This window comes from Orcinus orca, chromosome 9 (genome assembly GCF_937001465.1).
Source record: "Orcinus orca chromosome 9, mOrcOrc1.1, whole genome shotgun sequence".
In the NCBI taxonomy this organism is placed as follows: Eukaryota; Metazoa; Chordata; class Mammalia; order Artiodactyla; family Delphinidae; genus Orcinus; species Orcinus orca.
Genome location: NC_064567.1, coordinates 69791795 through 69804866, shown reverse-complemented (window position 1 = coordinate 69804866; position 13072 = coordinate 69791795). Strand labels below are relative to the sequence as shown.

At 37.0% G+C, this 13072-nt stretch overlaps 1 long non-coding RNA gene across 1 annotated transcript in view; it reads left to right on the top strand.

The window, feature by feature from the left end:
* The window catches only part of LOC125965338 (uncharacterized), a 242496-nt gene that overhangs the window by 191162 nt on the left and 38262 nt on the right, over positions 1-13072 (top strand). The window lies entirely within an intron of this gene.

The following is a 13072-nucleotide window of genomic DNA, read 5'->3' as shown; positions in this document are numbered from 1 at the left end:
GTTTTGGTGTCAGCGTAATGCTCGCCTCATAGAATGAGTTCAGAAATGTTCCTTGCTCTGCAGTTTTTTGGAATAGTTTGAGAAGGTTAACTCTTCTCTAAATGTTTGGTATAATTCACCTATGAAGCCGTCTTGTCCTGGACTTTGGTTTGTTGGGAGTTTTTAAATTAGTGATTCAGTTTCATTACTGGTAATTGGTCTGTTCCTATTTTCTATTTTTTCCTGTTTCAGTCTTGGGAGATTGTACATTTCTAAGAATTTATCCATTTCTTCTAGATTGTCCATTTTATTGGCATATAGTTGTTTGTAGCAGTTTCTTATGACCTTTTATATTTCTGCGGTGTCAGTTGGAACTTCTCCTTTTTCATTTCCAATTTTATTGATTTGGGTCTGCTCCCTTTTTTTTCTTGATGAGTCTGATTAAAGGTATCAATTGTGTTCATCTTTTCAAAGAACAAGTTTTTAGTTTCAGATTTTTTTCTCTTTTTTTTGTCTCTAGTTCATTTATTTCTGCTCTGATCTTTATAATTTCTTTCCTTCTGCTAACGTTGGGTTTTGTTTTTTCTTCTTTCTTTAGATCCTTCAGGTGTATGGTTAGGTTGCTTGTTTGAGATATTTCTTGTATCCCAAGGTAAGCTTGTGTTTTTATAAACTTCCCTCTTAGAACTGATTTTGCTGTGTCCCATAGGTTTTGGATTGTCATGTTTTTGTTTTTATTTTTCTCTAGGTATTTTTTCATTTCCTCCTTGATTTCTTCAGTGATCCATTCGTTCTTTAGTGGCATATTGTTTAGCCTCCATGTGTTTGTATTTTTTGCAGTTTTTTTCTCCTAGTTGACTTCTAATCTCATAGTGTTCTGTTCAGAAAAGATGCTTGAAATGATTTCAATTTTCTTAAATTTTCCAAGGCTTGTTTTGTGGCCTAGCATGTGATCTATATTGGAGAATATTCCATGTGCATTTGAAAAGAATATGTATTCTGCTGTTTTGGGATGGAATTTTCTATATATATTAAGTGTATCTGGTCTAATGTGTCATTAGGGGCCAATGCTTCCCTATTGATTGTCTGAATGATCTGTATGTCGATGTAAGTGGGATGTTAAAGTCCAGTACTATTCTTGTGTAACTGTTGATTTCTCCCTTTATGTCCATTAATATTTGCTTTATATATTTAGGTGCTCCTATGTTGGGTGCATATGTATTTACAATTGTTGTATCTTCTTCTTAGATTGATCTCTTGGTCATTATATAATGTCCTCCTGTGTCTCTTGTAACAGTCTTTACTTTAAGGTCTGATATAAGTATTGCTACCCCGACTTTCTTTTGATGTCCATTTGCATGGAAAACCTTTTTCCATCCCCTCACTTTCAGTCTGTATGTGTCTTTAGATCTGAAGTGAATCTCTTGTAGGCAGCATATATACGGGTCTTGTTGTGTATCCAATCAGCCACTCTGTGTCTTTCGATTGGTGCATTTAGTCTATTTACATTTATGGTAATTATTGATATGTATGCCATTTTGTTAATTGTTTTGGGGTTGTTTCATAGGTATTTTTTGTTCCTTCTTCTTTTGTTATCTTCTCTTGTGGTTTGATGACTCTTTAGTTTTATGTTTTGATTTCTCTTTCTTTTTTGTGTATGTATCTATTATAGATTTTTGGTTTGTGATGAGGTTTAAAAAGCCATGAGGTTTTTATACAGCTATATATATATAATTGTTTTAAGTTGCTGATCTCTTACTTTCAGATACATTTCAGCAACCTTCCACTTGTACTCTCCCCCCCACAGAATTTTTTTGATATCATATTTTATATCTAATTGTTTTGTGTATCCCCTAACAGCTTATTGTGGATATACATGATTTTACTACTTTTTTTTTTTTAACCTTCCTACTGGGTGTGTGAATGATTTCCTACCTTTACTGTATGTTTGCTTTTCTGGATGAGTTTTTTCATGCTGTAATGTTCATGTGTCTAGTTGTGGCCTTTTCTTTTTCACTTAGAGAAGTTTCTTTAACATTTCTTGTAAAGCTGGTTTGGTGGTGCTGAATTCTTTTAGCTTTTGCTTGTCTATAAAACTTTTCATTTCTCTATCAAATCTGTACGAGAGCCTTGCTGGGCAGATTATTCTTGGTTGTAGGTTTTTCCCTTTCATCACTTTAAATATATCATGCCACTCCCTTCTGGCCTGCAGAGTTTCTGCTGAAAATCAGCTGATAGCCTTAAGGGAGTTCACTTGTGTGTTGTTACTTTTCCCTTGCTGCTTTTAATATTCTCTCTTTATCTTTATTTTTTGTCATTTTTAACTACAGTGTGTCTTGGTGTGTTCCTCTTTGGGTTCATCCTGTATGGGACTCTCTGCATTTCCTAGACTTGGGTGATGGTTTCCTTTCTCAGGTTAGGGAAGTTTTCAGCTATTATGTCTTCAAATGTGTTCTCTGTTCCCTTTTCTCTCTCTTCTCCTTCTGGGACCTCTATAATGCAAATATTAGTGTGCTTGCTGTTTCCCAGAGGTCTTTTAAACTGTCCTCATTTCATTTCATTCTTCTTTCTTTTTTCTGTTCAGCAGCAGTGATTTCCACTAGTCTGTCTTCCAGCTCACTGATCTGTTCCTCTGTATCATTTAGTCTACTATTTATTCCTTCAAGTGTATTTTTCATTTCAGTTTTTGTATTCTTCATCACTGTTTGTTCTTTATATTTTCTAACTCCATGTTAAAAACTTCTGACTTCTTGCTCTGCGCATCCATTCTTCTCCTGAGTTCTTTGATCATCTTTACGATCACTACCCAGAACTCCTTCTTGGGTAGATCGCATATCTCCACTTCACTTAGTTCTTCTTCTGGGGTTTTATCTTGTTTCTTTCTCTGCAACATGTTCCTCTGTCACCTCATTTTGCTTAAGTTGCTGTTTGTATTTTTATGTATCTGGTAGGTTAGTTACATTTCTGGACCTTGGAGAAATGGCCTCCTGTAGGAAAAGTCCTGTGCATCCCAGCAGTGTATTCCCCTCTTATCACCCAAGCTATATGCTCTAGGGGTTCCCCCTATGAGGGCTGCTTGGGTCCTTCTGTTGTGGCAGACTGACACTGAGGGCAGTCTGGTAGGCTTGTGTGGCCCCCAGTCTGATTGGTTGCCAGGTCCTACCTTGTGCAGAGGCTGCTGGTTGGGGTGGCGGGGGCTGGGTCATGAGGCAGCCAGCCACAGAATCCCAGGGGGCCCTGGGGCTAGTGCCGGCTCACTGGTGAATGGAGTCAGGGTCTAGAATACTCTTGGGATATTGCCCACCCACTGGCACATGAAGCCATGTCCTCGGGTTAGTGCCAGTCTACTGGCAGGCATAGCCAGGTCTTGGAGTCTGTTTGCAGGGCCCAGGGGTCTCAGAGCTGGTGTCATATAGCTATTGGGGGGGGGGTTGATTCCTGACACAGTTGGGTATGGGGTCCTGGGTGTCCCAAAGCTTGTGTTGGCCTGCTAGTGGGCAGGGCCAGGGCCCAGCTGGCCCCAGGGCAGGGTCTCCCTCATAGCTTTTTATAATGAGATAATTTAAAATAGGTCTGGCTCACAGTAGCCACTTCATAAATATTAGTTCCCTTTTTCTTTTCCTACGTCAATACATTTTGAACTTGACACAAATGAAATGAAAACACAGAAGACATTTGGGGTGGTTTTGTTCTGCCTTTTCCCCACCATGAGGTGCTGGATTCCACTTAAGAGAGCTGATTTTGCCTATCCATCTGTTCCCGATTCTGTGTTTACTGATGTGACATTGGTGGCTTAAAATAAGCATGGTGGTAATATTTACACCATGAAAACTGACTAATTTTACAAATCAGCACTGTTTCGTTGTTTGAGAGATGGTTGTTAAACATTTATCAGTACACCACTACTAATGTCTATCAGTTTCTTCAAGACTAAATTTTATTATTATTCAGGGCCACATTAAGTGTCTCATCTCTTTGTCATGACCCGTAAATTTAACCAAGTTCTCATCAGTCGGGAAATAGAGAACCTCAACTGGATAAACACTATATTCTTAACTAACAAGTTAATTTGTGATTTTTTTGGGGGGGTGGTAAAAAACAAACAAACATGAAATTGACCATCTTAACCACTTTTAATTGTACAGTTCAGTAGTGTTAAGTGTGACTTGTTATTTTTTGTCTTCTATAGCATGGTTTATGTGGTGGAGGATGGGCATGATTATAAAATGTCTAAATGGTTTTATTTCATTTGCAAGAAGGTGGTTAAATTCTGTTATGGTCAGGCTTAATTATCACAATTAGTTTTCGGTTGGTTTACTTCTGGCTGGTCTTTCAGAAGCCCTTGAAACTGATTTCACATCAGGCTAGCTTTTAGGGACCTTGGTCATTGGGAATTCTGGACTTCCTTAGAACATTGAAGTCATGTGATACAGTTTTAATGACCGCCACAGTTTTCCTGACTCTCAGTTCCAAATTCCGATACCTGAGACAGGACTGGGATCCACCGAGCTTGGTTTCAGAAGACACAATTGCATTGCTCCAGTGCTGGCTCCATGGCAATCATTTTGAATGATGTGCTGGCGGAGCTGTTCCTTCATGTAGAGAGATTCTGGGCAGTTAAAGCACCTAGTCTAGTACAGTGTGCTTTATATATCAAATGATGATAAATGATGGCTTTAAAAAATATTTAATCAAGGTAGTTGGTATTGTAGTTAAGAATGTCCAGAATAGTATATATAGCATAGATAAAATTAACATAAAATTTCTATAATCGCAATGAGAGAGAAAGAAGAGAATTAGTTAACATAATTCATTTGGGACTCCATCTGGTTAGAATTTTAGTTATATAATTATAAAACTAATTTCTTGGATTTAAAACAGAGACCATTCTTTCTGATAGTTTCTGGTGTGATTTAAGCATTAACACATGTACACTCATATTGTTCAAATCAGAAAGGGGGTTTCAAATATTTTTAACCCCACTTCCCCACTTCAAGTGGACAAATTGTGATAAAAACAGTTGAGGTGAATAGTTCCCAGGCAAATAACAGTTTACAATGAAGTGTGGAGTCTAGGTCTTGAGTAGGCATTTCCCCAGAAGGTGGTTATGGTATAGGACACAGCGTAGAACGTGGCACAGAGATTTGGACTGTGAGTCATTCCTACCTACTGTTTTTACACCACTGACAAGCTATGTGATCTTGGGAACATCATTTAAAACTTTCTGGGCCTAAGTTTCCTGTACATAAAACAGGGAGAATAGTATCTATTTGACAGAAATGTTTTGAAAATTAAGTTAAATAATGTATCCTTGTACTCAGTAAATAACACTTTTACTCAGTTTTCAGTTACAGGTTATCTTTTTCATGTATAATCAACCATTTACACATATCTAATGTCTACATATTACTTCATAACTCTTTTTCAGCACCAACAATCTGGCACATACTGTGCCACATACTGTGGGATACCATGGCCATCTAAAATGATCCCTGCCCTCAAGTAGCTAAACGCAAAGCTATTTGTTATTTAATTTGAGTAGCTATCACCAGTTTTTTCATATTATAAAGCCATGCCTAAAAAGCACTAGCCAAAAATCTAGAAACACGGGAGGTTTGCACATGATTTTCATATTCAGTGGTCTGTAGGATATGCAGTCCTTATGGTAAAGTGTAAAGCAAGTAGCCAGCTTGGAGGACAGCCTTTTCTGGAAGGGTATTTATGGAGAAGTGTTCTTTGCCACATTGAGTTTGGGTAGCAGTATCTTCACTTCTGACTGTATGTCTTCTGTATAATACACTTGGAATTTAGCTGCTCAGAAAACAAGTTCATTTCTTTTTAAAATATAGATTTATTATTTTTATAACTACAAATACAGTGCATTGAAGGGGACACTGCTACACTGTAATACACCACCTGAGCTCTCCTACAGGATTGAAAGACTTCTACGTCTAGCTGCTTGGAGTATCTCAAAGTGCTACAAACTGGGTGGCTTAAAACAACAGAAATTTCTTCTCTCATAGTTCTAGAGGCTAGAAGCTCAAAATCAAGGTGTTGGGAGGGCCACAGTCTCTCCAGAGCCTCTACAGGAAAACCGTTCCTTGACTCTTCCAGCTTCTGGTAGCCCCAGGCGTTCGATTTCTGTATCTGTCTTCACGTGGTAGTCTCTTTTTTGTATTTTTGTGTTCACGTCCAAATTTTCCTCCTCTTCTAAAGACACCAGTCATATTGGATTAGGCCACACCCAAATTCAGCTTGCTCTCATTGTAACTTGATTACATTCACAAAAACTTTCTAAATAAGATCACATTCATAGGTACCAAGGGTCAGGACTTGAATGTGTCTTTGGGGGGCACAATTCAATTCATAACATCCTGAATATTTACATTATTCTTATTAATAAGACACTACTATGGCACTTTAATAAACACTGACTCATGGTTCAGGAAAATTCAGTTTTATGTAACCATAATCTTCTTATTGAATAAATAGGCAAGGGGGAAGGCAGTGGACTTACTCCTGGCTTATAAAACAGCTCAGAAAGAAATAACCTTAATTAAACTGACCAAGCTGTAGAATGTAAGCAGAATCTGTTTTCTGTGTTCTAAGGACCAAGAACTTATCTTGAGCTCTCTGCAGTATTGCATATCTTCGAGAGTATTAATCCAGTGATTTCTTATGAATATTTGGGGGCAACAGAAACAAAAATAAGCAGATGGAACTGTGTTAAATTAAAAAGCATCTTCACAGCAAAGGAAACCATTAGCACAATGAAAAGGAAACCTAGAAAATGGGAGAAAGTACTTGCAAACCACATATCTGATATGGGGTTAATATCCCAAACATACCAGAAACACATACAACTCATTAGCAAAGAAAAAAAACAATTAAAAACGGGGCAAAGTACCTAAATAAACATTTTTTCCAAAGCATGTATCCAGTTGCCCAAGGTGCCGAACATCACTAATCATCGGGAAATGCAAATCAGAAACACAATGAGATGTCACCTCCCACGTGTAAGGGTGGTTATTATCACAAAGACAAGAGATAACAAATGCTGGTGGGGATGTGGAGAAAAGGGGACCCTTATACACTGTTGGTGGGAATGTAAATTGGTGCAGCCTCTATGAAGAACAATATGGAAGTTTCTAAAGAAATTAAAAATAGAACCACCATCTGATCCAGCAATTCCACTTCTGGGTATATATCCCCCCAAAATGAAATTATCTCTTGAAGCTATATCTGTACTCCCATGTTCACAGCATTATTCACAGTAGCCCAGGTATGGAAACAACCTAAGTATCTGTTGATGAATGAATGGATCAAGAAAATGGGGTATATATACACAGTGGAATATTAGTCAACCTTGAAAGAGGAAGAAATCCTATCATTTGCAACAACAATGGATGAACCTGGAGGGCATTATGCTAAGTGAAATAAACCAGAGAATGACAAATACTACATGATAGCACTTATATGTAGAATTCTAAAAGCAAAAATAGTCAAATTCATAGAAACAGAGAGTAGAAAAGTGTTTGCCGTAAGGTGGTGGGGGAGATAGGAAGAGATTCATTAAGAGGTATAAACTTTCAGTTATAAGATGAATAAGGTCTGAGTATCTAACGTATAACATGGTGATTATAGTTGATAACATTGTATCATATAACTGAAATTTGCTAAAAGAGTTGAACAACAACAACAAAAAATTGGAAAGTAGGTAAATGCCCTTATTGTGATTAAATGTTACAAGGCACATTCTGGAGCTATTTCATGGTGTGGTTCTTTAAACTATGGCATACAGAAACAAGGGTCAACACCAGTAGGCTACCACCGAAAGTGGCATTTGGTATCATGAAGGATGAATTAAAAGCTACCACAGAACCAGCCACAGCAGAAGCTCCCCCCGTTAGGGTTACAGGAGCCGCACAGCTCATCTCTCATCTCAGATAATGAGCCACTGTGACTCTGGGAGCTCTGCCTGGTGACAGCTGAGAGCAAAGGCCGTGACATCTGGCTTCCAGTGCTGCAATGTGATCTTTCTTCTCCTCTTTTTGCTTTTTTCTCCGTAAAAATTGACAATGAAGACCTTTTTGAGGGGGGAAATGACATAAATCATTGCAAATGGAGATAAATCAGTTAACAGACAAGAGAAGCTGATCTGGAAACCAAGAGATAATATTGTGTGTAAAATAAAGTTCATACATTCATGAAAAATAAAACTGTGTTTTTGTTTTATGTTCTGTTTTGTATTTTGTTTGATTTTATTAGGGCATATAATAGTATCCTCTGTATTTGGTGAAAATAAAAATTATTTTATAAACTTGAATTAGAGGCATAAAGGAAGAACTCCTAAATCTGGCGTCTCATAGGATAGATATAATGAAATGTACTGAACCTTGAAATAGGGAGCTAAGTAGAAATGATCGTTACGATATGATTATTTTGTCATGGCATACAGTGGTCATTAATAGTGACAGAAAAGACAAGACCTTGATTTTAATTGTTCCAGAGGTTGTTTGTAAAACTTAGAACATCTTCTCATATGTCAAGAGAATATGAATATTCTAGACTAGGAGTTGATGCTGTGAACTAACAGCTTTGGATTCTAATTTAGTGTAAATTTTTTTTAATCAAGAAAAGAGACATTTTCAACAGAAATAACTCGCTCATGGTACATGAATACATAATTCAGGCCGCATTTTAATACCTCAAGTGTAAATGAATGAAAAACATATGAATTACATCTTCCTTCAAATATCCAAGTAAAAAACAAAAGGAGAAAATGTGCTTGACAAAATGATTGAGAGCATTTCAAGTTACAGACGCACACATACACATACACACACACATTCACACACACACACATTCTGGATGACTTAGCCATTCCACATGGATTTCATTCTATTTGTAGAGTTTGTTTCCTGTCCTTTATGTATTATAAAAATTGTCTTAATTTTAGAAGCAGTACAAACACCATTTTATGATATTTAAATAAACTCAAATGTCTTCTTGCGTTCCATTTTTTCAATGCTATGCTAAAACTAAAAGGAATGGAAATAGCCTAGTCCAAATATCAGGGGTTTTGGAGTGTTTTAATCGATACCTTATTCCTGTTAATAAGTCTACATGTTTTCATCTTCTTCAAACTCCACTCGTCTTAGGTAGATGTATTTACGGTCCTTGTCTGATAATTCCACTGCAGCTTTAGATGGTTTTCTCATGTTATATCTGTGCTTGGAAACTTTTTTTTCTTCATGTCATTTTTGGTCTTCCAGTTTGAAAAGCATTCTGTATTCTAGTACTCAAACATGTCCTAAAACATTACTTCCTCCAATAAAGCATTTTAAAGCTATTTGGAAAAGAGCTGACATTTTTATGGGCAGAATCAAAAATCATTCAACTATGCAAGAGTTGGATTTGCCGTAAGGAGACTCCTGGTTCATTTCCTTGATTCAAAACTCTTCATCCATAGTCTTTGAAGCTGTTAATCTCTGAAGTAGTAACACCTTTCTAGTTTTTCAAGCATCATCTGAATGAACTCCTAGCCCCTGATGATGACAGGTTTGGGTTGAGAGCAGCGTTGTGCCCAAGCCATATTAGAGACGTAGATCTGGAATCTAAGAGTGAGAAGAGTGCCATATCATCATCTTTTGAAAGCTTGGTTATGAAGGAACAGAAAGTTCTTTTTGGAAAATGGTTAAGGGAGTTGAATCATACACATATTTGTTATTAAGGTCACAGGCTACACAGAAATTTCTGGCATAGCCATCCTAGGTCAGTGTGCAATAGTTGGGCACATTGTCTTTCTAAAACCCACAAACTCAAAAACAAACAGGAAAAACAGACAAACGGTGTAAATATTTATTTGATGTAAATATTATGTCCTAAGGGGAGGCAAATGTATTCCTATGTTCAAGTCGTAGAGAGGTCTGCAAAGGCATTAGGAATCACTAATCACATATCCAAATTCTTATATATCGTTGCCCCTTGAACAACACAGGTTTGAACTGCATGGGTCCACTTATATGCAAGTTTTTTTCAACAGCAAATACCACCGTACTATAAGAGCCCAGTTGGTTGAATAATCAGATGCAGAACTGGAGATACAAGGAACTAGGGACACAGAGGGACAACTATAAGTTATGTTTAGATTTTCGACTACATGCAGGGTCAGTGTCCCTAATGCCTGAGTTGTTCAATGGTTAATTGTGTACATATTACCATGAGACATAAACTCTGGTCAGAACCTACAGGCAATGTTTTTCTACTTCTTTCTTCTGAAATAAGAATTTAAATTATTTAAATTCCTTCCTACATAAAGAAAAATATAAAGAATAAGTGTCCTCCCACAATAATTGGCTTAATTTAATTTCTGACAAAATGCCATTACAAGTCTTACTTACTCTGCAGAATCTCAAGTGTTATTCTTATGACTAACATAGAAATATGTTAGCTTTTTCCTTAAAGAATTCGAGAGAAAATATTTTATTCAGCTAATAAGAATAAAAGTGGAAGCTGAAGTACCAAGGCTAATGAGATTTATTAGCTTGTCAAGTTTCTTACTGACCACTCTTCATGTATTTGTAATTGATAAATACTCTGATCTTGAAAATGAGTAATAATAAGTTTTCAAGTCATTAAGTTTAAGTACTGATTCTACTTGCTACCTAGTGAATGATCTAAGCCTAGGAACCCAGTCTAGCCTTGCCAAAACTTTCCAAAATCCTGACTTTCATAGAACACAGTTTCCTGATGTAGAAAATGTGGATAAAAGTAAAATTATTTGCTTCATGATACTGTTGTGAGAATCAAGTAAAGAACGTTGGTGAAATAGTTTTGTAACATTTTAAAAGACAGTGTTAATGGTTGCATTAAAAAACAAAATTCAGGGCTTCCCTGGTGGCGCAGTGGTTGAGAGTCCACCTGCCGATGCAGGGGAAACGGGTTTGTGCCCCGGTCCAGGAAGATCCCACATGCCGCGGAGCGGCTGGGCCCGTGAGCCATGGCCGCTGAGCCTGCGCGTCCGGAGCCTGTGCTCCGCAACGGGAGAGGCCACAACAGTGAGAGGCCTGCGTACCACAAAACAAAAAACAAAATTCATCTGAGTACGTTTTAAAGATCATACTAGCTTTATTCAGGGATTCATGAATCAGGCAGCATCCAATCTAGCAGGTACAAAGGAGCTCCAGAGAGCTATACAAGGTACAAGATTTTATAGGCAGAGGGTGCAGGAAGAAGGAAGTTGTATTAGGCAGGAAGAAGCAGATTGATTATTGCAGGGTTTCTTTCCTTATAGGAGATGGTGGGGGTCTATCAGTCTGATTAGCTAACTGATGGTAATCAGTAGAGTCCCGATTGGTTTAAGATTCCATGTCTGGGAGAATCAAAACTGTAATTAAGTCTCAGTTTTGTGATATAGGGCTTAGCATAAGTGACTTCTTTTGGGGACTCATGTCTTGTTTTTAGCTTGTTTAGTGCCCATTAACAAAGGAATTAGGTTAATAATTATTTCAGGGTGATTAATATATTTCTGCACTATTTATCATTGCCCACATGTTATTTATACTGTATTAGATGAACATCATCCCTCTGCCTGTGGTCCCCACTGTTCTCAGCACAAGAGCTGGCCTCCTCTGTCTAAGTCAGCCTCACCTTCCTCTACACCCCGCCCAGTCTGCCGCTGCTGACCCCTCAAACCCACCAACCCCCAGGGCTCCTCTCCCTCTGTGGAGAATGGAGAGAAACTCTATTCCCTTCTCATGAGCAGCTTTCTCTAAGCGGGAATCCCACAGGAGGACTGGGGAGCCTCAGCTACACAGTCCACTCCTAGCCAGGGTGAACAAGAACTCCTGGCAAGGAAGAAAGGAAAGATTATTATGGGGGGCACAGGTGGTAAATGGCTTCCATTGTGCCTGGACTATTGCTTTCTCTGATTTATGACTCTACTCTGAAAGACCTCATCTTTCCATGTGTGTGGTCAGATGGTTTTTGTTTCATTTTCATTTAATCCTTCTTGTCTCTTTCTTCTGTTGTACCCCATCAGCCAGACACACCCAAAGATAGCACACTCATTAATAATAATCATCAAAACCACAAAGAGAGCTTAATTGTTAGAATTAAGAATTACAGCATGTGTATAATCTCCCCTAAACTAATTGCATTTAAAACAAAGCAGTTAAACAATTGATTGAATTATTAATGGATTATTAATCAAGTATTGATTTATTATTTAATAATAAAATTATTTATTATTAAGTATTGATTTATTAACTAAAAATGGTTTAGTGATAGATGTTAATTTACTGTGATAATCATTTTATAATCTATACATATATCAAATCATTATATTGTACCCTCTAATACAGTGTTATATGTCAATCATATCTCAATAAAACTTGAAAAAATAAGGCAATTATTTCTACCTATAAAGGCCTGTATTCTTGAAAACGTTCAAAATGCAATTGACAATAAAGTGAACACATTAGATATAGTTTGTATGGACCACTCTCAAGTATTATGCTCTTGGAGAAAAACACAACGTGTGTTTTATGTTTAAGAAAAAACAGTAGTAATTATTTTTAAGCTGTTCTTAAGTAATATTTATCCAAATAGTCATGCCCTCAAGAGAGACTTTTGACTCTATTTCTCCTTACCTTAATTTTTCTCTTATTGCTTATTATAGGTCAATAGAGGTAATCTGGCTAAAAGAGAAAATCTCAATGTTCATTTGGTAATTGTGGGCATGTTTGGGATGTGTTTGCAAAGGCATTTGTTAAAAGATAGTTTTAGAATTATTTATTTTAATTATTTCGAAGAAGGCAGCTTTGAGCAAAGAACTGTGACTATGTATTTCTGTTCCAAACATAGCAAATTGCTGATATTGAATGTAAAATTTCCAGTCCATAGGCCACTACTATCATGACTCTTTTTCCCATACAAGTAAATTATATTTGAAAGTAATCAATTATTTTAATACTCATTTTAATTAGCCACATTCATTGATAACAAAATCTCATCCATCCACTTATTCATTTCTTCAAAACTACTTGTTAAGCCCCTACTACGGGTAAGGTACTGGGGCTATAATGGTGAA